General features: G+C 38.5%; 2 long non-coding RNA genes across 2 annotated transcripts; one reads left to right on the top strand and one right to left on the bottom strand.

Moving 5' to 3' along the window:
* The first annotated feature begins 1,457 nt into the window (after positions 1 to 1,457).
* On the top strand, positions 1,458 to 11,549 carry LOC141554538 (uncharacterized). Its single transcript, XR_012485889.1, has 3 exons — positions 1,458 to 1,492; positions 7,474 to 7,702; positions 8,698 to 11,549. It is a non-coding gene; the product is annotated as an uncharacterized LOC141554538 (long non-coding RNA).
* Positions 11,550 to 18,608: 7,059 nt separating this feature from the next.
* Positions 18,609 to 24,436, bottom strand: LOC141554532 (uncharacterized). Its single transcript, XR_012485887.1, has 4 exons — positions 24,367 to 24,436; positions 23,794 to 23,851; positions 21,575 to 21,695; positions 18,609 to 19,335 (listed from the first exon to the last, which is right to left on the bottom strand). It is a non-coding gene; the product is annotated as an uncharacterized LOC141554532 (long non-coding RNA).
* Between the last annotated feature and the right edge of the window lie 1,640 nt (positions 24,437 to 26,076).

The raw sequence follows: 26,076 nt of genomic DNA, 5'->3' as shown, positions 1-26,076 counted from the left end.
CAGGCAGAAGGTTGGAGAATTGGAAGCAGAAAAGCAAGAAAGTTCTTTCTATCTGGCCTTTGAAATGATTTGAAGTGTTGGGATGAGAAGTGTGAACAGACGCTTAAAGATCTGGTCATTCGCCTCACGCTTGCCCAAATGCTGGATCATGGCAATCAAGCCAATTGTGGTGCTAACTTGGAAATTTGGAGAGTAGTTGTACCACAAGAATCTTAGCTTTCAGAAAACTTACATTTGGTAGTGGAGGATTTAATGATAATGACATTTATTAACCCATTCACAAATTGGAATTAATGGCTTTGAACTGGGCAATCAGTGAGAAGAGAATTCTGAGGCTATTGAGAAAAATGATTATTAATAACTAATGAGTAAGGGAGATCCAGAGCTTCCTCTTTTTCTAAAGGCTTTATTTGAAAGCTCAGTCTTTATTATGTGTAATGGCTCTATGGTAGACAGACAACAAGGAAAATTATGATTGTATAAAAAGTAACTAATATCAATTATAATCTTTCTTCAAAAAAAAATATAAGGGCTTCCACTACCTTGCCTTGTGGTCCCTTCTAGCTCAAGTCTTTTGATTTTCTTTCTAATTTTCCTATTAGGCATTTGGGGGAAGGACATTGTCAACCTTTAATTTCTCTATAAAGACTGAGTGAAAAAGTCACAGATTGACCTTTTCATAGATTTGCGGGTACAAAACCTCCTTTTCATAATGAATTGTTGATTTGTCAGTGTAAGTACTTTTTATCAGGATCAGGGTGAGATCATAAGCAATGAGTCAAATTTTGGTCTCAGGGAATTGTGTGTCACACAGGGATTTCAGTGCTCACAATTAAACATTCAGTTGTGATTTTCATTAGAATCTCTAAGTACTGACTTTGATTTTCAGTATTTTCATTTCATAATATGTGCTCTGGTTTCCTGAAAACATTCATTATTTACATACAATATGGATAAGCTATTTAATATTTTCATGCTATTCCATATATTCTAAGACCTTGTTAACTGCACTATTTTCATGCTTTAAAGTGGCACTTGCTATACATAATCTTAATCAAAATGTTTCAAGAATTAGTTATCTAATATCTATTTCCCCACTTGGTATGAAGGGAAACACAGGAATCATACATTTTTTGATAAGCTATATAACTTGGTCCTTTCCAGATATACGTTTTATAAAATCTATGAACTAACTAACTTTGTATAGTTTATCTGAAGTTTTAAGTCTGAACCGAATCTTTCATTTTCATGTTTAAATGGTCACTAAATTTCTGTTCATTTTTGATTTTCATTTATTCAAAGACTTTACATTCTATAGCTCCAGCTCTGTCCTTGAGATGCCAGACTATGATAAGTAAGTTATTTTTCTGGCCATCTTCACACCACACTGCCTTCCCTTTTCTTTTCCAGCTCACTTATATGTGTTGTCTAAATCCTCACTTATTCACTCATTTATGCATTGATTTGCTGTTCCTGTGATATATGTGTTGAGGTATGTGGGTAAGAAATCCTTTTAGACAAGAAAATGGCATAGTCAGGTTAAAGTTATTTTCCCGGGGGGTGGCTAGTGCAAATGAAGAGCCATCCAGGGTGGGGATGGTGTCATTTGGGAATGGGGTCTTTGCAAAAATGTATCAGGTTCCATATATGGGCTACCTTGAGGATGCTGAGGGCACACCCAACAATCCTGAATGCCCCCGCTGCTCATAGAGTTCCCTAGGGTGTCTGAGGACTAAGGAGTTATCTCCCCACGGGCAGGGGCCACACAGTGACACCAGGGGAGCTGGAGAGAAAATACTAGGAACAAAGCTCTCATCCTCAGCGTGTTGTTAAAGTCATACCTGGAAAAGGGGGGAAATAACAGGAGCAAAAAAAAGCTAGAGTGAGGGAGAGGACACAGACAATGTCACTCTTCTCTATTCAATGTGTTTCCAGTGTTTCCTGAAGGCCTTCTGAAGAGCCGTTTCAGGTCCTCTATGGGTTCACAGGAATATTCAGAAATGGCTGAGGAAGCACTTTTAGTTCTAGAAATGCTAATCTAGCTGAGGGAACCTGTAGAGGGCCACAGACAGTGGGGGAACTCTGGGTGAAGTATAAGACCCTTCAGCCCAGAGGGAACCTGCTGACAATGTCTGGTTCAGCTCTCATCTTCCCTTTGGGTGTCTCACCTGTTCTGAGAAGTGGAGGGGGGCGGGTGACTACCTGTGTTCTATTTGGATATCTGGGATTCTCACAGTAAAGATGCATTTACATATCAATAGCAGGGTGCTTATAGTTAGCACATGCTAAGTGAACTAAGGTATTTAGGGGCTGAGAGGACTTGAAATAAATGGACTCCATCTTTGACCAGCCTCATGAGTCTCCTGCCTTCTTCACTCCTCCACTAAGACCAAGGACTAGGGCTGGTCCTGAGTTCCTCCAGAGAGCTAGTCCAGATGCTATATTTTGACACCCCAGCATGGGGGCTCTAGAAAGCATAGTACATTTTTGGCATCCCAATTTGGGGGCTTTAAAGCACACTACAGGAACCTTCGAGTTTGACTAATGTAGTCAAAATGACCTTACATGGTCCTTCCTAATGGGAGATTCTTCACCCAATTCTCCATAGTTTATTAAGGACTGGCCTGAGGGTGTGATTCATTTTTCCACTTCCTTAGAAGACTGAGTCCCCAGGCAAGGTGGAGATCATAAGTAATCTTAAGTGCCTCAGCTTCCTTTTGAGTTATTTGAGAAGTGAAGGCCGGGCCATTGTCACTCTGCAAAGAGCTGGGCAGGACAAAAAGAAGCTCTTGCTGACTTGCCTCTGGAGGTAGAAGCTGTCCTGAGGGGGTTTGAAACCATCCCAAAGAAGAAAGGGTGTATCCCCTCTCCTCTGCTAGGGCTGAGAGCTATATGAAGGATTATAAGAGTCAGGGAACTGGGAAATTAAAGGTGCTATGATCAGGGGCAAATGGGCAACAGCGAGGGCAGCTGAATTTTCAAGCCTGTTTCCATAGCCTGAAGTGAATCTCCCTTCCGCGGTCCTTTCCTCAGTTCAAAAACTCTGTGAAGGCAAAAATGCTCTGCATGTGGTGGAGGGTTAGAACCCCCACTGGTTGGCCAAGGGTGAGCTTAGAGGCTTCCTCAATTAGAAGGGCTGTGGCAGCCATTGCTCTAATTCAGGAGGTTCACCCCAAAGACACCCAGTTTCTTTGAGAAGAAGCAAGGGGTCTGCAATAGGCTTCCAGAGACTGAGTTGAGACCTCTAGGAGCTGGCCCCACCTTCCATCAATGTACAGTGCAAAAAGCTGTAGGCAGGGCTAAGGCTGGGGCAAGAGGTCAGTTTAGCTTTCAGGGTCTTAAAACCCTGCCTGATCAGGGCCCCATTCCAGGGGAATTGTGTCAGGGCCTGAAATAGAATCACTGAGGGGGTTGTCAATAAAGGCATAAAAGCCAGCCATGCCCAGGAAAGTACACAATGGTTCAGGGAGTGATTAACAGACTGACAGGCAATGTGGGCCTTTAGACAAAGAAACTCCAAAGCCCTGGGTGGGGGGTGAGGGGCTGCAGCCAGAGAAGCCTCTCAGGTAAGGCTGCAGATACAAGATATCATCTCCATACTGGATAGCCAGGGCCTGTCCAAGTATGTGGGGGCTGTCATAGGAGCCCTGAGCTGTCCCAGGGTATGGAAGTGACTGCCCATGTTAATTATTGGGTTATGTTCTCCTAAATTTGCTCTTTCAAGGACAAAAAGAAATTGTGAATTTTTATGCAGAAATAATGATCTCTAGTTCTCCTCTGGTCATAAATTCCTTCCTCCTCCCCAGGTCTGAGAGGTAGACTATCCTCTGTTCCTCTAATCTATTTATGATCTCATTCTTTATGCCTAAATCTTGGACCCATTTTGATCTTATCTTGGTATATGGTGTTAAGTGTGGATCCATATCTAATTTCTGCCATACTAATTTCCAGTTTTCCCAAAAGTTTTTTTTTTCAAATAATGAATTTTTATCCCTAATGTTGGTATCTTTGGGTTTGTCAAACACTAGATTGCTATAGATGTACCCTTTTTTGTCCTTTGTACCTAATCTGTTCCACTGATCTACCGGTCTATTTCTTAGCCAATACCAAATGGTTTTGGTGACTGCTGCTATATAATATAGCTTTAGATCAGGTACACTTAGACCACCTTCCTCTGACTTTTTTTTCATTAGTTCCCTTGAAATTCTCGACCTTTTATTCTTCCATATGAATTTAGTTGTTATTTTTTTCTAGGTCATTAAAATAGTTTCTTGGGAGTGTGATTGGTATAGCACTAAATAAATAGATTAATTTGGGGAGTATTGTCATCTTTATTCTATTCGCTCGGCCTATCCAAGAGCACTGAATGTCTTTCCAATTATTTAAATCTGACTTTATTTTTGTGCCAAGTGTTTCGTAATTTTGCTCATATAATTCCTGACTTTTCTTTGGTAGATGGATTCCCAAATACTTTATACTCTCAACATTTGTTTGGAATGGAATTTCTCTTTGTATCTCTTGCTGTTGCATTTTGTTGGTGATGTATAAAAATGCTGAGGATTTATGTGGATTTATTTTGTATCCTGCCACTTTGGTAAAGTTGTGAATTATTTCTAATAACTTTTTATTAGAATCTCTGGGGTTTTCTATCAAGCCACCTTTCTAATAGAAAATACAAAAATGGCTCTTACTATAGATAAAAACATTTTTCTTAATTTTATCAGACTAAAAAGGAAGTTTTATAGGCTATCTGGTGGTATGGCAAATCCAATTTACAAATACTCAGAGATATCTCAAGTGAAGAATAGAAGTGTTTATTTTAGAATCTTGCAAGAAGCGAACATCTTCCACTGGAGTTCCACCAGTGGAGAGAGGTTAATTTCCACAGAGACTTAAGTGACTTATATGGTCATAAGCACAAGAATCCAGGACATCTCCTTCCCCTTATCGATCAATTCTCACTTTCCCACTTAGTGGCACAAATTTGCCAAATTCTGGTCAGACCCATATGGTCAGTTTTACTGTTTGCAGGTGTAGTTTCCTAAATTTATGGATTTATGGTGGTCAGTCTCACAAGATTTACAACTGTTTACTTGAGCTAGTATGAGCACCTTATTTCATTTCCCCAAATTCCCAGATAAACTGAATCTAAGTTATAAATTCAATCTACCTTAGTTAATAATTTTATAAGAAAACATATAATCCCCCACAACAAGGAGATTGGTTTAAAGGTAAGTAGTCCATTAAACTAGAATAACCAAGGAGATTTAGTTTACCTCAGGCTTCCTCAATCAACAAATAGAGATTAGCCAGTTTATAGACCTCGTCTTCTCTTAAGTAGTTAGGTAAAGGTCCAGGAGATCAACTCAGATATTTCTACTAGAAGAGCAAGCCTTTTGTTGTCCTTCCCAAAGCCTTAATGATTTTTTAAAAAAATTAATTAATTAATTAATTAAAAAAATTTTTAATAGTTTTTATTTACTAGATATATGCATGGGTAATTTTACAACCTTGACAGTTTTTTTTCCCCCCCTGAGGCTGGGGTTAAGTGACTTGCCTAGGGTCACACAACTAGGAAGTGTTAAGTGTCTGAGACCAGATTTGAACTCCTGAATTCAAGGCTGGTGCTCTATCCACTGTGCCACCTAGCTGCCCCCCACAACCTTGACAATTGCCAAACCTTTTGTTCTAATTTTTCCCCTCCTTCCCCTCTCCCAGATGGCAGGCTGACCAATACATGTTAAATATGTTAAAGTATAAATTAAATACAATATATGTATACATGTCCAAACAGTTGTTTTGCTGTACAAAAAGAATCAGACTTTGAAATAGTATACAATTAGCCTTTGAAGGAAATAAAAAATGCAGGCAGACAAAATTAGAGGGATTGGGAATTCTATGTAGTGGTTCATAGTCATCTCCCAGAGCTCTTTCGTTGGGTGTAGCTGGTTCAGTTCATTACTGCTCTATTGGAACCGATTTGGTTCATCTCATTGTTGAAAATGGCCAAATCCATCAGAATTGATCATCATATAGTATTGTTGTTGAAGTATACAATGATCCAGAGCCTTAATGATTAATAGACCTTTGAAATTTGGTCTGGAATTATCAAGTGACTATTCTGAGAAGTTCTCAGTTTCCCATTACACTCACTATCATAATTCCTAATTTGTGCTATTAGTTTTATTATTTGATAAATCTGTGTTAATTCTAGGGTTTCAATTTTGTAGTTAACAATTAATAGAAAATTATTTAGAGTAGTTTATTCACATTAAGGAGTTCCTGAGGAATTCTTTATATTTTTCTTCAGGGCAGAAAATAAAAAAAAACAAAACTGTAGATCAAGAACTATTTGAGATGTCATGATAGTCTCCCCAATGAAATACTTAGAAGCATTTAATTCACAAGGTACAGAGATCAAGTATTCACACATATGAATTTCTAGCCTTTCAGTTTTTTTTCATTTTGTGAAGGATTTAATTTTTTTTAATAATAGCTTTTTATTTTCAAAATATATGCAATGACAGTTTTCAACATTCATCCTTGCAAAACCTTGCATTCCAAATTTTTCTCCTTCACTTCTCCCTACTTCATCCCCTAAACACCAAGTAATCTAATATAGGTTAAACATGTGCAATTCTACTATACATATTTCCACATTTATCATGCTTCACAAGAAAAATCAGATTAAAAAGGAAAAAAACTGAGAAAAAGAAAAAAGCAAGCAAACAACAACAAAAATGGCGAAAATACTATGTTGTGATCCACCCTCAGTCTCCAACGTCTTCTCTCTGGGTGCACATGGCTCTGTCTCCATTACAAAATCTATTGAAATTGGCCCAAATCACCTCATTGTTGTAGAGTTGTATACACAGAAATGATCATCATATAATTTGTTGCTGTGTACAATGTTCTCTTAGTTCTACTCACTTCACTTAGCATCAGTTCAAGTGAGTTTCTCCAGGCCTCTCTGAAATTATCTGAAATCTTAGCTCCTAGAGGAGATAGTAGTACGGAGGTACCCCTGACTTTGGAGTGCTTCTTTTGTAACAATCTTTCAGTAATTCTAAAGTCTTCTGGTTTTGGAATTTGTGATTCCAAGATTCCCCCACCTCCATCCTTGGAGTGCTATTGTTCTGGCAATCTGTCAATGACTGTAAAAGTCCTCTGGCTTAGGAATATAATACTATTTCTTACCTTAGATTTTAGGGAAGATATATTAGTGATTCTGAGAACCTTTGACCTAAGAATTCTACTGTTGTAACAATCTGTCAATGATTTCAAAAGTTTCTGGCCTTAGGATAGTCCTAGAAACATTACTATCAGATAGATAATCTGTGGGTCAGTGATAAACAGATCCCTGAGACAAATGTGAATAGACTACCATTCAAAGCTACTTGTAAGCCATAAAATTAGCAAATAAGTAACATGAAGCTCTGATCAACTTTGTCTTATAAATCTCTTTTCTCTTAGGTTCTTTGCTAAATTCTTCTGGAACTTAGCCTGTTTCAGTTGGCATTACAATTACAATAAACTTTGCCCCTTGACTTGGATATGGGTTCAAGCCTGCAAATTCTGTTGAGACACCTTGCATCACCTGTCTGTGACCCCAACCTTTTTGGGACCCTTCCCAACCTCAACATTTGGGTGACCTATGTGGAGAGAGTCTAGCCTCCCCTGGCTTGGTTCCTTCATTGTCAAGGTAAGCCCTCCCCCATTTTTTTCTTTCTCACTGTTATACTTGGGACAGCACTGGGAGAAGGCTTGTCTGGGTCATTATGCGCTCCATGCTCAGCAAGTTTTTCTTGACTGGGGATGCCCAGACTTGGAAATTCTTGCAGTTTTTGGAAAAGTTCCTTTGCCAGGGCAGCTAGGTGACGCAGTGGCTAGAGCACCAGCCCTGAATTCAGGAGGACCCGAGTTCAAATCTGGTCTCAGACACTTAACACTTCCTAGCTGGGCAAGTCACTTAACCCCAGCCTCAAAAAAAAAAAATTTCCTTTGCCACCTTTTCACCTTTTCTGTAACACCAGAGAAGACAAAATGCTATAGAATAGCTTTTGTTAAAGAAATTTTATGGCTTTTGGCAAAGATGGGACAGTTCTCTTTCATGTCTGTGCTGAATGACTGTGTCATGTTTGTCCTGCAAGATAGATTCTATTACCTGGAAAGATTTAAACTGCAGCCAGCAAGAAAAACTTCTCTGTTGTAGTTGTAATGCTGGGAACATTATGACTTCCTCCTTAAAAAAGGGGAAAAAAAATCTAACTTTCCTTTGGACCTCAGCTCTGGCTAAGCTGGGGGTTACAGAAATGAAGTTTGTTAATTAAAATTAAAATAACTTCTTAGCAGAGTCTAAAGGTTTTGAGAGTATGATTAAGAAGTTTGGTAATTAGTCATTTTAAGATTGCAAGAAAAATTCCTGAAACATTGGGGATAATTCCAGAAATTTACCCCATTCTGATAGAAAAGAAAAGGAAAACAACAAACTAGATAAATAGCAACTTTTTGCTAATCCTTCCTTGACTCCTATCTTGTCCAGAATTCTCTTCTACTCCTTTGGGAAAGCACCCCAGAAGGTAATAAGAGACCCTTTATACTCTACTCCCCAGAGTCCTGCTGTATCTTAATTGTGGGGATTGCTAACAAAATCAATATAGTCCGAGTTCCTCTGTTTGCCAATTTCTCTCATTTCAGATCAGATTAAGAAAAGAGAATGCTTGTTCGTGGAGTTGTGAAAGAATCCAGCCATTCTGGAGAGCAATTTGGAACTATACTCAAAAACTTATTAAACTGTGCATACCCTTTGATCCAGCAGTGCTACTACTGGGCTTATATCCCAAAGAAATACTAAAGAAGGGAAAGGGACCTGTATGTGCCAAAATGTTTGTGGCAGCCCTTTTTGTAGTGCCTAGAAACTGGAAGATGAATGGATGTCCATCAGTTGGAGAATGGTTGGGTAAATTGTGGTATATGAAGGTTATGGAATATTATTGCTCTGTAAGAAATGACCAGCAGGAGGAATACAGAGAGGCTTGGAGAGACTTACATCAACTGATGCTGAGTGAAATGAGCAGAACCAGAAGATCACTGTACACTTCAACAACAATACTGTATGAGGATGTACTCTGATGGAAGTGGATATCTTCGATAAAGAGAAGATCTAACTCAGATCTAATTCAGATCCAATTGATCAATGATAGACAGAATCAGCTACAACCAGAGAAGGAACACTGGGAAATGAGTATAAACTGTTTGCATTTTTGTTTTTTCTTCCCAGGTTATTTTTACCTTCTGAATCCAATTCTTCCTGTGAAACAAAAAATTCGGTTCTGCACACATATACTATAACACATTTAACATGTATGGGACTGCCTGCCATCTAGGAAAGGGGGTGGAGGGAAGGAGGGGAAAATTCAGAATAGAAGTGAGTGCAAGGGATAATATTGTAAAAATTATCGATGTATATGTACTGTCAAAAATGTTATAATTATAAAATAAAAAAAAAGTTTCAGCCCTTTACAAGAGATGGCTAAATGACCATCCTTTTAATAATTATTTGTTAGGAATAATTAATAAAATGATTAATGACCCAGAAAAAAAGAAAAGAGAATGCTAAAGAACTCTAGGGAAACTCAAATTCTGCCTTACCTGTAGAAATAAGGGAAGCAGCAATAGCTGTGGAGGACCCTGCATAACCTTGCCCAAATACCTCCCTAACCCTGCCTGGGGACCAGGGATGGAGTTGGGGTCAGGCTCGATGGCCAGCATTCCCTGAGTCCTGGCACCTGAAACTATCATCAAAGGGAGATCCTGGCATCAGTCACTCCAGCCTTCAGCAGGTTCTGTCCAGCAACTGCCTGGGAAGAATCCAGGTTCCCCTGGCAGCAGCCAGCCTGGCTGTGTGAGGTGAGAAAGCCATCAGGCTCTGCATTTGGCAAGCCCACCATTCTCTGTTTCAGTTGGGATATGTGTTAGCTGTGTACTTCATGGCAGATTATTTTATCTCTGCCCAGTTTTCTGATTTGTAAAGAGAAATAATAATGATTATTGTTGTGAAGATCACATGATAGCAAAAGTTCTTAGCATAAAACATGCTATATGAATGTTAGCTGCTTTATTGGATAGAATTGCTTCATATTTGACAACTTCATGGGTTTTTAGATGCATATAATGTCAGTGTTGAAATAAATAATTTCTATGTGTATGTAAAGTAATGTGGAAGCAATTCAACTAAATTAAGGCCTCTTCAGGACTAGGAGGATAATGCATAGAAGGAAGAACAATTCAGTGAAATTTGTAATTTGAGATATGATAATAAAAGCAGTTTTAAAAGAACTCTAATTAAAACCCACTAAAGGGATATGGAAATTATAACCTATTTGTACTGATAACAGAAGATTTAAGAGTTTGGGAACTTAAGGAAAACAGAAAAGCAGTTTGCTACTACTTTAAAGACTCTGGCAATAAACAACCTGCTTTTGAGTTATTGAGTCAGACTTTTGAGGACCTTATCAATAAAAACTGGCACCTTAACTCTTTTCCTGGCTCACAAAAAAAGAAATGATTTACATGAATTGGAAAATAACCAAATGGCAATTCAATTTGTCTAGAACATTTAATCAGAATTTAGGGAATCTCATTAACTAAAGTTAAATGAATTTTAAAATATGTTCTATCTCAGTTTTAAGAATTGTCTTGTTTTCTCCCTAAAACAAAGGGGAAACTTATATTACCCATTTATAATCCTCTCACTATGAGGTATAATTATGACAAGTTCTATTTGCCTGCAACAAACAGACCTTAAATCTCTCATCGCTTCCTCTTCTATAAGCCAGATAGGTTTAGTAATTATTGCTGCCCTCATGCAATTCCCCCTTAGCTTTATAGGAGCAACAGTACTAATAATCGCCCATGGACTTATTTAAGGGAATAGAAATTACAGCTAAGACTATTTGGCTTTTAGGAAAATTCTAAAATTGTTAACTAAGTTATTTGGAGTTATAGCCATTATGTTAAACCTAAAATTGGTAATTACTGTGTGTGTGTGTGTGTGTGTGGAACAAGAGGGATGAGGTGAAAGCGTTATCAGTTCACCTCCAAGTATGAGGTGTGCAACACCTTTTCCCCCTTCATGGAGTAGGGGAGGTATCAAGAAGCACAGCCCAAGCAAACATTAAAAATAATTGGGGCAGACAACAGCAAACTCAGCTCCTATCCTGGGGTCTCTGTCAAATTCTCTAAATGTGTAAGCTTGACAGTTTTCTTGAAATCATCAGGGAAAGCAAGGTCATCAGCCCTGAGGAATATGCTTACTATGAATCTATAAGGTTGTTTAATGATCGATCCTTTGCACGAGGATAAAGTTAAACATATAAAACATGTTAAACAAAATCTCCTATGTGTCTAAGACCTGGTAAACTTTTAAAGTAATGTATCTAGCCCTAAGCTGTGATTAGTAGAATCTGCTATTAGAGATAAAACCTCTTGGGAATGTAACTGATATTCTTTTGGGTTTTGAATTTGATTGCTGGATCATTAAGTCAGTAACCCACCATGCCTTGAGTTATTCAGAGGAATGCCTTTCTGAGCTGTCACAGGTGGATGTCTATCTGGGTAAGAGTTGGGAGGACAATCTTAGCTTCTGCTTGAGGTGGGATTCTTCTGACTCGTTTCCCAGTTCTGTTTCTTTGTTTCTCATCTGATTATTCCTGAATCTGACTGGAAGGTGGAATTGTTACTAAATGATTGGTTATTAAACAGAAATAAGGATGTTTTATCCTGTCATGTGTGTGCTCTCAGGCTAAAGCCTGAAGGACCTGTTTTGATGCTATTATAATCATGTCTCTGCTTTTTCCTCTTACAGAAAATTTCTATAATCAGAGCAAATGGTCAGTAGAAGCCATGAGCCCAGCACCCTTATTGTCGTCTGACCCTTTCTCTAAGAAACAGCTGTGTACTTTCCTGGGCATGGCTGACTTTTATACCTAACTTGGGTTATTGCCAAGCCTCCCTATGATTCTAGTCCAGGCCCTGAAACAATTCCCCTCGAATGGGGGCCCTGATCAAGCCAAGGCTGTTAAGATCCTGAAAGCTGAACTGACCTCTTGCCTCTACCTTAGCCCTAAAGCCTTTCCCACTATATATTGATGGAAGGCGGGCCAGGTTCTAGGAGTCTCGGCTCAGTCTCTGGAAGCCCATCCAGACACCTTGCTTACTTCTCAAAGAAACTGGATGCTTCTTTGCCTCCTAGCTAATTGAGAAAGCCTCTAAGCTTACCCTACACCAACCTTTGGAGGTTCTAATCTCCCTATAGGTGCAGAGTGTTTTTGCCCTCACCAGGGATTTAGAATTGGGGAAAGGAATGTGAGTGGATGTCTATACTGACTCCAACATGTTTTGCATGCTCAGGGGAAGAAAAGAGAATTTTGACAGGAAAACATTTATAGCAAACTGACTATGGACTTAGAGAGGTTTCTGTTATGTTTTGTAAAGGATATTAGAAGTGGGATTCCCTTCAGACTAAGGGAAACAGGTTTGCAGACTCAACTGCCCGTACTGCTGCCCTTTTGCCCCTGCCCGTGGCACCTTTAATTCCCCAACTCCTACATTCTCATGTAGCTCCTAGAAACAGGCTCTTTGCTAAAGGAAAGGAGTACCTCCTTTCTCCTTTTGGGTGCTTTCAAACACTTCAGGCCAACTTCTAATCCCTGAACCAGCCAACTGAAATTTCTCTATCACCTACACCAAGCTACTCACTTGGAAAAAATGCTCTCCAATCCCTTGTGAAACCTATTTTTCACTGGTTACAAACAAGGAGAAACAATTAAAATAGGTTTGTCAGGCCTGCCCAGTTCTGCTCAAGTAAATCCTGAAAGGGCTTTAAAACACCCCCTGCTCCTGAGGCCCATCCAGAGAAGAGGTACATACCCAGTGAAGGACTGGCAGATGGATTTTACACATGTGCCCCTTTCTGGGGCTTCAGACTACTCTTGGTTTTTGTTGTCATCTTTACCAATTGGGTAAAAGCCTTCCCTTGTAAGGGAAGATTTAATTAATTTATTACTAATAATATTTATTAATATTTTATTACACTATATTAATAGTAATTATTAACAATTAAGATTAATTATTATCTCTACTCCGCATGTCATTCTCTTAATGCTTAATCCTCAATGCTTAATGCCTTTTAAATATTATGTCTGGATGTGAGACATTCCTGATGGCCTCCTTTACCCCGCTCCCAAGTCTTCCTCTCGGTGGGTCTCCTGATTACTGTCCCTAGTAATCTCCATACTCACTTCACTTTTATTTATTCTTTTTTGTTCCTATTTGGCCCCTACATTTTTTAACTTACTTACAAGATTTGTTTCCTCCAGACTCCAAGCTATGTACTTCCAACTATTTGTTCACCCTGAATATCATGAGCTAACTGATTCTGACACTTAGCACCCTTCTGAATGCTGCTGCTGCCATCTTCAAATCAGTCTGGACCCCACTAGAGAAGGACAGCTCCACACCCCTTATTAGCCTGAAGCAGCTCCAGAAGAAGAGATCTCTGTCCCTATGTCCCAAAGGAATTTGAGGTGCAGACTGCTTGAGAGGGAAAATGAAGCATAATAGCTTCTAGGGAAGACAGTAGTGTGGAGGTCTCCCTGACCTTGGGGTACTTCTAATAAATTGTCAATGATTCTAAAGTCTTCTGGTTTTCAATCTGTGGTCTTGAAGTCCTACCCCCAAACCTTGGAGTGCTATTGTTCTGGCAATCTGTTTGTCAATGATTATAAAAGTCCCCTGGCCTAGGAATATAATAATAATTTTCCCCTCAAATTTTAGGGAAGATATATTAGAGATCCTGAGGCTCTCTGACCTAAGAATGCTGTTGTTCTAACAATATGTCTGTCAATAATTTCAAAGTCTTCTGGTCTTAGAATTGTCCTAGAAACAATTATGACTATCAGATAGATAATCTCTGGTCTCTGAGACAAAAGTGAATAGATCACCCCTCAAATTTCCTTGTAAGCAATAAAATTAGGAAATAAGTAACTGATCAACTTTTTCCTATAACTTTATCTCTTTTCTCTTGGGTCCTTTGCTAAATTATTTTGGAACTTACTTAGCCTGTTTCAATTGGCATTACAATTACAATGAACTTTGCCCCTTGTCTTGGATATGGGTTCAAGCCTACAGATTTTTTGAGGCACCTCACAACACTGGTCTATGACTCCAATCGTTTGGGGGTCCTTCCTAACCTCAACAATCTTGATGATTGTTTCTTATAGAATAGTAATATTCCATTACAGTTATATATATATATATATATATATATATGTACATATACATATATATATATATGTATATATATATAAAACTTATTCAGCCATTCCCCAACTGATGGGCATCCACTCAGTTTCTAGTTCCTTGTCATAACAAAAATGGCTGCCACAAACATTTTTGCACATTTGCAGCCCTTTAGTTTTTATTTGTAGCCAAAGGCTCTGCAGCTTAATGATGCTTTCTGGTATGAAGATGATCTAGTTTAAAGGCAATTGGTACTTAATCTGATCACCTAGTTGGTGACTTTGGTCATAGCTATTACAGAACAAATATTTTGAAATCATATGTTTATCTGGAAAGTGTACTCACTATTCTTTGTGAAAAGAATCTTATTTGATTTATCTGCATCCAAATCTCAATTTTTTTATACAGTGGAAATGGATGACCATAAAGATCAGAAAGCTTACTAATTTTCTCTTGAATGCCCAATATTTGAATTATTCTAGCTGCTCTTAGAATCAAATGAATAAGCTTCATAGGGAACTACTCTGTCAAATATACCTTCTTCCTTCATGGGTTTGTAGGAATGGAAAATTCATTGTGAATAACTACACTCCTAATCTGATAATCTTTAGGTGTAACTCTATGGCCATAGATCAGAAGGAAGTCTCAATTTTTTAAAGTGTCTGGCATGAATGAGTGAGTACATCAGTTATGGCTCACAGTTGATCAGGACTCTCTGATTTACTTTTATTCTAGAGTTTATTACTCTATTTACTTAGCCACTTAGTTGCCTCTTTGTTTAGTTTAAATCTCCCAAAATTGTATGTCTCATAAATAAGGTTGGTATAGTAATGTTGTAGTATCATTAAATAAAAAATTAACTCAAAATATTTTTTTAACCATTTTTATGAATGTAGTAAAAATACCAATTGATATAAATTACTATCAATTCCCCCTACCTTGCATTTTGCTAAGCCTTAGAAAAAGAAGGAAGAATTATCTTTGGCACAGATAAGTTGGTCTAAAGCTGAAGAAGAAGTAAGAAAGAGCTCTACCCAAAGTATAAAAAAAATTTAGATCTTGGTTATGGAATCAGCCTAGATTAAGGTGAATTTTAAAATTGCCTAGACATTCCCAGGATGGTTTTGGATTTTTTTTTCTTATTTTAAAAATGATTTTTAATTTTTTTCCAAGTTGAATGTAAATGCAAATTTTAACATTTTAATTTTTAGCTTTAGTTTTTACAAATTTCAAGTTCTCTTCCTCCCTTTCTCTTTCTCCTTCCCCTTCTTCCCAGGAAAGGTAAGCAATTTGCCATAAGCTATATATGTGAAATCACACCAAACATGTTTTGGATTTGTACTTCTGAAAGATCCCCCTGCATCAGCTTCTCAGAGTATACAGAAACAAAGATGTTAAAGGTTATTCCTGGACTGAATTCTTCTGATTTGACTTTTCCCCATGATCCTGGTCACTCTGATTCAGATCTACCCAATGACGGGCATACATGGTACTTCACATAATGGAACATAAAGGGTCTACAGGCAATTCCTTGGTGTCTAAATTGCCATGTCACCAACACTTCTTCACATCTTTAACTGTGACAAAGATAAGGTCATTTGAATAGGTTAGAATAACATGGTTTGGATTGTTAAAGAAAAAATCACCAAAATTAATCATTTAAGTGTAATATAAACAATCTTCTTTAAACTGTTCCTGAGCTGCATTCAACATTGGGTCTTGAATATCAGTATGCATAAGCCTCAAAGCACTATATCTATGTAGTATCCTTTCAAAATGACTCAAGATTCTGTCATGATTTTTTATCATTTCCTGCATCATTGCTGGATTTCTTGCAAATTCTAGTGTTTGTTTCATTATAGCTGGATTGTTAATTATACGATTTATCTCTGATTTCTTTGTATTAGGTGCTATATATATAGCATATATATCATCCTTGAATCCAATCATAAAGGATTAATATTATTTTTTATTTATCACACTAAGGAAATGAAAATGTAAATAATATAAAAGAATTATAATTTTTTTCAAAAATACACACTTTGCTATTTCCTTCTCTGGCTCATTTTACAGATGAGGAAACTGAGACTAACTGGGTTAAGTGACTTGGCCAGGGTCACACAGCTAGCAAATGTCAGAGAACAGGTTTAAATTCAGGTCCTCCTGATTGAAAGCCATATGCCTTAACTACTGCTCCACCCAAAGGCACCAAAGACTCTCTTAAATTCCCACAAAGAACTGCAAAACTGACTATACCCATTTCGACCTTTACATTTTACTTGTGGTTAAAACCTCCTTTCAACCACACCCACTCTTCCCCTCCTTCATTTCCCTAGAGCCAGGATAGAGGAGTTGAGGTACTTCTCAAGTATCCATGGAATCCTCTTGCTACAACAAAAGGTCTAAAAGGCTTAATGATTTCCTTGCACCAGGGACAAAAGTAAAATTCAGTTTCAACTCTTGCGTTTTAAGAAGCTGATGTTATTTCACAAATAATTAATAAAATCACAATAGCTTTTCATGTCCTTAGGCCATCTCTTAATGTCAGGCTGGAAATCTTCCCAGTCAAATAACCACTGGATTTCCCTGAACTACATTCTCTATAGCAAGATACTTGAAATGATCCTTTCTTTATCTGGAGTACAAGTAGCATATAAGCCAAGTCTAAGGGAACACTTAAGAGGAAGCAATGTCAGTGTTTGCCAAGTATCAGTAAAGTACAAGGGAAGGTGGAGTGCAGAAAACTGCATTATTCTTATAAATTCTTGAATTCTGTGGCTGGGGGCTCATGAAGGAAAAAGAAAGAACAAAATGATGCAACTTGAAGCACAGAGATCAGAGTTAATTTATATTTTTGATCATTTGAGGCATCCTCTGGATCATAGCTCCTTGAACTGTGGGTCACTATCCCATATGGGGATCTTGTAATGGAATTTACAGAATGATGATGTTTGTTAATATACCTGCATACCCCAGGTCACATAAAAATTTCTCAGGGGAAAAAAGGTTTCAAATGGAAAAGTTTAAGGAGTTATGTTCTACATCCAGGTTATTAACTTAGAGGTTTGTGAGTTTGTTTTTAAAAAACAAACTCATTTTTAAATTTTTATAAATATTTGATAACTATTTCCATGTAACCATTTTCCTTTGAAATCTCATGTTTTATATTTTATTCTGAGAAAGGGCCATAGGCTTCACTAAACTGCCAAAGGGCTTCATCATACAAAAGTTCAGAACTTCTGCTACAGATTTTATTTCTTAATATCTGTTGAGCATGTGCTCATCTCTGATAGGAATAGATGCTAGTGAGGAATGTTAGAAATAAAGAAAAGAGTAGGCTTTTCATGGGTTACCTATCAGAATGAGATGTGGTACTTCACCCCCAGAACAGGTTAATGATTTAATTGTATGACAGTCTGATGCTTACTATAGATATCACAAAACAGGGAAATGAGTCAGGTATGGGATCATTAAAGTACATCTCACAACAGCCTCTACTTAGACCAATATTGCCCATTGGAAGAAGCAGCTGATGGTGCAGTAGATAGAGAATACTGGTGCCTGAGTGGAAGAGATCTGAGTTCAAATTGAACTTCAGACTTATGGTGGATGTACAATCTTGGGCAAGTCATTTAATCTCTGTTTGAGGATAATAATAGCACCCCTTTTCCAGGGTTGTTGTAAAGATCAAATGAGGTATTTGTGAAGTTCTTAACAATAGTGGTTAGCACATAGTGTATCCCATATAAAGGTTTGGTTAATACCAATGTATTTCAGGGAAGAGGTCATCAATTGCTGGCATTGCTCCCATTTGCATTGAGTTTCATAGTTTAGATAGCATTCTCCTCCTTATCCTATGAAATAAGTCAGTTCACAATTATCTCCCTCATTTAATAGATGAGGAAACTGAGTCAGAGGAGGTATAAAGCAATTAGAGTCAGTCAACCTTGGCCTAATAGCTCTAGTAAATCACAATCAATTCTGGAACCCAGGATTCCTTACTCTATCCTCAGTGTCCTAATACTCCAAAGTTTGGAAAATGGTATTGAGGAAAGTACCCAAATATTCCCTGGATTTGAGCACAGACACTTCATGCTCTATTAGTCTCACAGAGAGCAAAGCATTATGATTTCTTGACCTTAGTCAATTCTCCTTTCCACAACAGACAACCCCTATTTCCCCTGATTTGAGGATTTGCTACAAAGGAATGGGATCCTCTGTTGGTACCCCATCTACACTCATAAACCTCAAATACATTTCCCAACAAAGAACATAGTCTACCACGAGGAACACAGCTTTTACAGAGGCTTTATTGACTGATTAGATTTCTAAATCCCCTCAAGTTGTTCTCCCACCACCGCCTTAATTTCTTTTCTTCCTTTAGTCACATCATCTGGGTCATGGGTACCATCTCTTCTTTCAGATTTTATGATGATTGACCAGCTTAAGGTCTCTGGAAGAGTAACCCAGGTCATGGAATATATAACCTTACAAAAACAACTCCAGGTAACTACAGCTTTAAATCTTTTCTTAGAAGGGACAGATGGCTTAGTGGACAGTAGTTGTAGGAAGCTAAGTAACACGGTTGTGAAGTTGAGGTGTCTTCAAAAGAGATCCAGGGGGTGTCCTAGGATTCTTTCTGGGAAGAATGTGTCAGTTGTTTTCAGTAGGCACTATTGGGGTGTTTTCAGCAAGGGTCTCATTCAGGTAGAGTTATTTCAGATGGTTGATTTTTTAGGAGCGTGTTTCCAATCAAATGACATTTTTTGGATACATATGGCCCCATACAAACCCCTGATACCACTAAGCACCATCCCCTCCTCAGGGGGGGAGGCAGTGAATTTCTGGCCAGTGGGCTCCCCGATTGTAAAAGTTCTCCCTAAGTTGGTTTCCATTGTGATTGAGTGGATGCAGAGGTTATGATAGCCTGATACTTTTATTATGCTTTCTCCTTTCCAGAGGGTGAATTTCTCAGGATTGCCCCCTGAGAGTCCATATTTTTCACTCCATTGATCATTTACTTTCACCTGGATCCTAGAAGAAAGGATAAGTGTTAAAACTTCTTTGAACCCCAGAGTTGCCTCCTCCAGCATTTGTCTCTATATAGGAAAACTCTTCCTCAAGCTGGAGATAGTAAATTATGGGAAAGAAGTTGGATATTTTTATAGTTTCTGTCATGGGTAATTTCCAGAAAAGGAGATCTTATAGCCTTCATTGTGTACCAAATAGCCAGAAATTCATTCATGATGTTTAATCTCTGTAGGTACATTTGTAAGACAGTGTAGTGGAAAGAATTCTAAACTTGGAGCAAAGATGCCATTGTTCAAACCTAATTCTGACCCTTCTTATCTGGGTGATTTGGAGCAAGTGACTTCAGGTCTCAGTTTCCTCATTTGTAACAGTATAGATAGTAATAGTTGCATTGCCTACCTCACAGATTTACTGTAAGGAAAATATTTTGCAAACTTAAAAGGGCTCAATAACTGTGAATTTAAATTTCCTGCAGTTAAGCATCAAAGCAAGTTTTCTTTAAATGAACTTATATCTTTTCTACAAAGTGAGGTAGCTGAATATTAAGAACTTTAAGGTCTGTAATAGTTGTCACATGCTCTCTTATAAGTTTTAAGGGGTGTTCCTGACCTTATATTCTGATATTTCTCCCAGATCTGACATTGCATATCCTGAGGAATCTTCAAGTTCTGACATGGGGTAGATCTACAACACTATTAGCAACAAGCCTTCACTGAGTGACTTCTATGTGATGGCCTTTTATAAAGGGTGGATGCTAAGTCTTGATGGTTTTGTCATGTCATTCAGATCTCAGAAGGGACCTTAGACGTCATAGTGTTTAATCATTCCCTGCCTCCTCAGTTTGTATAAGAGGAAACTGAGGTCAGTGATATGAAATGACTTTTCCCAAAGGATATAGAAAATATCTACAAGTCTAAAGACAACATGACCTATTCCCTTGGCTGTGCAAGGTTTCTCCTAGTGGATCTCTTATATTTGCCCTGAGTTTGGTCTGTCAGTCAACCTGGAAATACATCTTTCCCCCTACATCCAAAAAATGGAGCCCCTCACTTTCTGTATCCTTACTCTATGCTCAGGATGGTAGTAAATGTGTAGACCTGCAGTCAAAAGACCCAGGGTGTGATGCTTATTATCTATGTGTATCTGAATAAGCAATGAATTTGGTAACAGCTTCCTTGGATTCTATTACTCTCATCTGTGAAATGGTATAATGCTGTACTATTCATCTCAAAACGTGGTTGTAAAGAAATGCTTTATAAAACATAGATAATTATAGAAATGATTTTCTGGAAGGAATTCCTATTATTCTTTCTTGCTATGAGGAGCAGAGCTGGACTAGTTTGCCTCTGAGGTCCCACCCAGCCCCAGATCCTATGATCTGTAATGTAAAAGACCCAGGCTTCATAATCTCAAAGATCTTATCAGAGATGGCATTTTATGACTCTGTGATCATTCAATCATTCATTCTCTCCCTCATGGCTTGGGGAAAAGCAGTAGGAAAAAGAAAAGGAAAAAGGGAAACTGAGACTATTTCTTAAAATATACAAGTAACAGTAGCTATCTGTGTATGAGTGAGGAGTCTGCCTAACTCCTTGGCCAAAGCTCCTTAGTGGAGCTGTGGTTTCAGACACTACAGGGGTCTTGTCCTTAAGCTTGAGGTACTCTAAAGTGTAGGTTCCTGTGATTCCTGGGGTGAGAGTAGACAGACTGGAAAATGGAGAAGTGATGGACCTTCAGACCTTCCCTATGCTTGTGCTTGCTCATCCAGAAAATCCCAGTGGTAAAATCTTTCTCACATGTTGTCTTGTACAACCCCTGATTTTGTTCTTCAGTTCATGTCCTACTTCAGTACATCTATGTTTATTATCAGTCCTCAGAAGGCAGAAGTTCTGTTTCTAAAAAACCCATCATAGAAACTTGTGCCATTAGGAGCTTGGAATCATAGTCTCAGAACAGGAAGAGACATTTAGAACATTGTATGTTGGAGCTGAGAGAGACCTTAGAACCTAAATAAAGTATTGGAGCAAACTCTGAGGATGTCAGCGTTCAAAGGAATCTTGGAAATCATCTAATTCAATCCCATCATTAGGCTGATGAAGAAACCAGTGCTTAGAGAGGTCATGACTTTTCCAAGTTCACATAGAATATTATCTCCTGACTTTCTGTCTAGTGTTTATTGCCTTTACAAAATCTGACAAGGTTTGTGTGGAAAAGGCCTGGGGACTCCATGGGTTCCACTTACCCCTTGAATTCGCCAAAAGTCCCCCGGAAGGTTCGAATGGCCACGATTGTGCCTCCAGGTTTCTCTTCACCAGCGGTAAAAAAGCCATTCCCAATGCCAGAAAGCTCGTTAGAAAGTACACCTAGAAGAGACAGCAAAAAGAGAAGCTTTACTCTCAGGTGTGACAGGTGGAGGAGCATTAGGAGTATGGAGATCTTGAAGATCTCCAAGTGATCACTGTTATAGTTCATTTGGGTGGGCTTAGGGCCAGTCCCTCTGGTTCTCTGAGAGCCAGTATACTGACGTGGAAATAGGGACAACTTTGCAGGTTTCCGGTGAGGATTAAATTTCTTTCAGTTCATTTTGTGAAATATCCACTATGTGAGTAACACTTTTCTAGGGAATGGGGAAATAGCAATAAAATAGTCTCTGCTGCCACATTCTCCTGGAGGTGGGAGTAAGGCCAGAATGTGGTATTTACACTGAGATGTAAAGAGGAGGTAATTTAAAGTGGGAAGAAACTCCAACAAATAGGGAAATCAAAGAAAATGTCTTGAAAGAGGAGGCAGCTGAGTAGAGTTCTGAAGGAAGATAAAGCTTCTGAGACTGTGATGAGGAGGGACCCAGTTCTAGGCAAGAGGAATGACACAAAGACATCATTATGTTGGAGCCTCTCTAGCCTTTCTCCTAAAGACTCAATATTTTAGCAAAGGCTTAAGGACATAGTAAGAATTGTAGGTATTTCCCTCCATAGGGAAGATGTGAGAGATTTCTAAGGGAGCCAAGGCAACTCACAACTCAGGAACTCTAGGCAGTTCCTGTAAAGTAAGGTGTCTGACGAAACTTTAAAGGACTCTAGTTGCTCATATTCCACATTTACCATATCACAGGATCTAAAATTTAGAGCCAGAAGGGCTGAGATGATAATGATAATAATAATAATAATTATTATTAAAAGCAATAATGATATTAATAGTTGAGGTCATACAAGCAACAAGATAGAGGACTAAAAATGTTTTGCTGCCTCTCAGTATCTCTCAAACCCCTCCAAAACAGAAATTATGTAACAAAAATAAAACAACTTCAGCTCTCTCCATGGTCTAGGACACCCAGAATCCAAAAGAAGGTAATTTTTCTTCCCATCCTTGAACTGATGCTTACCAAGTCTGAGCTTACTCAGTACCCCATCCCTATCACCCATGAGACCACTAATGTATCTGTGCAAGTAGACTCAAAGACCTGAGGGCTTCCAAAAGAATCCAACTTCATATTCCATATCCATATCCCTCCTTCTCTGTGGTGTTGGATAGACCCCACTTTCAGAATGCAGAATTTTGTTTGAGTTATAAGACTCATTATCTTATACACGCATTTTTTGGTTTGTTTTAATAAATGACTCTTTGCTTTCTGGGATTTTTTTTATATATATAATAAGTTTTGGTGGGGGTAGAGAGAAGCTGGATGAAGTTTAGCTATTATCTGAGATTAAACTACTTCCTAGGACCCTCACCTTCCCTGATCAGAGGAGGTGGTTTTTATCCCGGAATCAGCAAAATAATTGTCCTCCTGCACTACAAATATCTGCTTAGGTGTAAGAGATATAATTCTTGTGTGATACCCTTCTAGAAATAGGGAAACAAAGCCCTGATGGATTGTCTATCTATGACTACTTTTTTGCTTTCCACTAAGTGAAGACTTTTAAATTTCCTTGGGCAGCTAGGTGCTGCAGTGGATAGAGCACTATCTCTGAAGTCAGGAGGACCCGAGTTCAAATCCTACCTTAGACACTTAACACTAACTAGCTGGGTGAACCCTGGGCAAGTCACTTAACCCCATTTGCCTCAGGAAAAAAAATTCCTTGCAAAAAGGCTTGATAGGGCATTACAGCTTAATCTAGAAATCCCTACCATGTCACATGATATACATTTTGGCTACCTTAGGATAAATTTTCCTAAAGGTCAGAGAAAATTCTCTATAACCTTCCCCCCTCCCACTCTTCCATTAAATCCTAGAAATATCAAAGAAGGTTTGTAAGTGCTATGTAACAGGCAGAACCTAAAGGAATCAGGAGTCTGGGGAAAGAGAACAATTCTTAGAAGACTTCAATAGGTGCTATCCAACCTCGGCTTCAGTGGCCCAAGTTTTCCTCAATTCCCATGTTGCATTGTAGAGGAGTGGGGCAGGAAGATAGACAGAATAAGACGCCTTGACCAGAATCCAAGAGGGAGGGATCAACTTACCATGGAAACTGCAGGCTATTCCTCCCAAGAGGACAAGGACCAATAAGAATCTCATGGTCTGCAAAGAAAAAAAAAATAGGACCTTATGCTTTATTTCTTTATTTTCTATTTTAAAAATGCATGAATTTAATAACTGTGAAAAAGTAAAAACATTTCCTCATATGAATCACAGAAATCTTGAAAACAAATGTACCTTTTCCACATTTTTATCCTTAGAAAGGCTATTACATTTTTAAAAATTAGTAACAAAATATCCCTGTTCATTATCCAGTATTTTTTATTCTATGTATTTAAAAATATTTTATTGAGGCTTTTATTTTTTTGCCTCTCAGTCACTGCCTACTATCTCCTCCCTGCCTCTCCATACCATTGAATCCCAAGTTCTCCATTTTTTTGACAAATACAGTCAAACTAAACAAATCCATACATTGGCCATGTCTATAAATGCATGCTTCCCTTTGCAGCTGTGGTCCTGCATCTGTCTGCCAAGAGGTGGGAGGCATGTCATAGAATTTAGAGCTGAAAGGACCCTTAAAAAACCTTGAATTACTCAAAAGAGTGAAAGTCAATCACCTATTATCACACAGGTAGCAAGCTGCAGAAAGCTAGGATTCCAACTCTGGTCCTCCAGAGGTTTGGCCTGGAGACAAAGGAGGAGAAATAATTGTGGAGAGTAAGGATAACATGATGATCATAGACTTATAGATTTAGAAAGAGACCTTAGAGACCATAAATCTCTAACTTCATTTTACAGATGAGGAAGCTGAAGCTGTAAAGGTTGGAGTTGATGATATTTTGGGCCCCTTCCTCTTTTAACAGTCTATGAATCTTATGAGTCTCTGGGCCTGGAGAGCAAGGGAAGGTGGTGAGACCCTTCAGGTCTGCTCAGTAGATAGTAAGTGATTAGAGCAATTTGAACCCAGGTAATTTTTCACTCTAATGCCAGAGTTCTATCCATTGCACCCCTTAGCATTTCAAGGGACTCATATTCCTTGCTCCTATTCTATCTCATGCTTCTGAACCCCTTTAGATCACAGCTTCTTATCTCCCTCTTCTGATCTTTGAAAGCTCGGATACCTTTAGAGCTGGTCTAGAAGTACCGTCCCCATTCACCAGCCCCCCAGATTCTGGGCTCAGAGATGATTCCAGGGCTCATGCCCTTCCCCATCTCTTTCTTACCTGTCCTGGGCTGGAAGTGCTTTGCTAGTCTCTACTCACCCATTTATACTCACCTATTGTTTTCTTAGATGTTGTATAAGTTACTCCCTGTGACATCTGGCCGTTTCACATCCTAGCTCAGCTTCCTGAAACCTCTAAAGTTTCCCCTTAGTCAAAGGATGACTTTTACATAGGGATTATCTGAAGTCAACTAAAAAATGTTCCTGGTTGTGTAATAATACTTACATCCACACCTTCACCGTATGGAAGAGAAGGTATAGGGGCAATAAAGAATTAAGCTCATTCCTTCTTCCCCTGCTAAGATCCCTATTCTGGGTCCTGATAGATTATTCCCAGACATTTGGAAGTAGTTTCTAGGTTTTATAGTATAAGTAATGAATTCAGCCTAGATTTCGAGTCAGGATACTGGGTTCATATGTGTTTGACCTTGCATGACCAAATTATTTCTCATTTTAGGGTCTTAATTTGTCTTCTGTATAATGAGTAGGTTGGAGTTGATGATATTTCGGGCCCCTTCCTCTTTTAACAGTATGAATCTTATGAGTCTCTGGGCCTGGAGAGCAAGGGAAGGTGGTGAGACCCTTCAGGTCTGCTCAGGCAATGTCATATCACTGGCATCCAACTGTTTCCCCTCTTTTTATTACCCCCAGATTTCTTCTTTTCTCTCCTTTTCCTGACCTTTAGCTGGCAAACAATGTTGCTCTGTTGCTCAGAGTCTTGAATTTTAGTTCAAGGAAATAAAGCAAATAGATCCAAATCATGAGTACTTCCCCAAGAGAACTGTTTTTGACCCTTTTGTTAGATTTCTGTCAGTCTCCTGGGGTGGGGCAGGTTGTGGAGAAGCTTAAGGTAAAATGTCTTGGAAACTGCTCATACAATGAACTTCTTTTTCTCTACTCCCATTCTTCCATAAAAGTGATGTACGGGATGTCACACAAATTTACTGATGGGCCACATCTATCCTTGTGAAAACATTATTGAAGAGGAATTGTGTAATTTCACAAGTCTATTTGGTTAGTGTATATGTGTTGGGGAAGGGCTTGGGAAAAACCAGAAGTACCTACAGTCTTCTCCTTGTTTAATTATTCTTCCTGCTCTTCCTTT

This window comes from Sminthopsis crassicaudata, chromosome 1 (genome assembly GCF_048593235.1).
Source record: "Sminthopsis crassicaudata isolate SCR6 chromosome 1, ASM4859323v1, whole genome shotgun sequence".
Classification (NCBI taxonomy): Eukaryota; Metazoa; Chordata; class Mammalia; order Dasyuromorphia; family Dasyuridae; genus Sminthopsis; species Sminthopsis crassicaudata.
The sequence above is the reverse complement of the archived record's forward strand: the minus strand, read 5'-3'. Positions and strand labels throughout refer to the sequence as shown.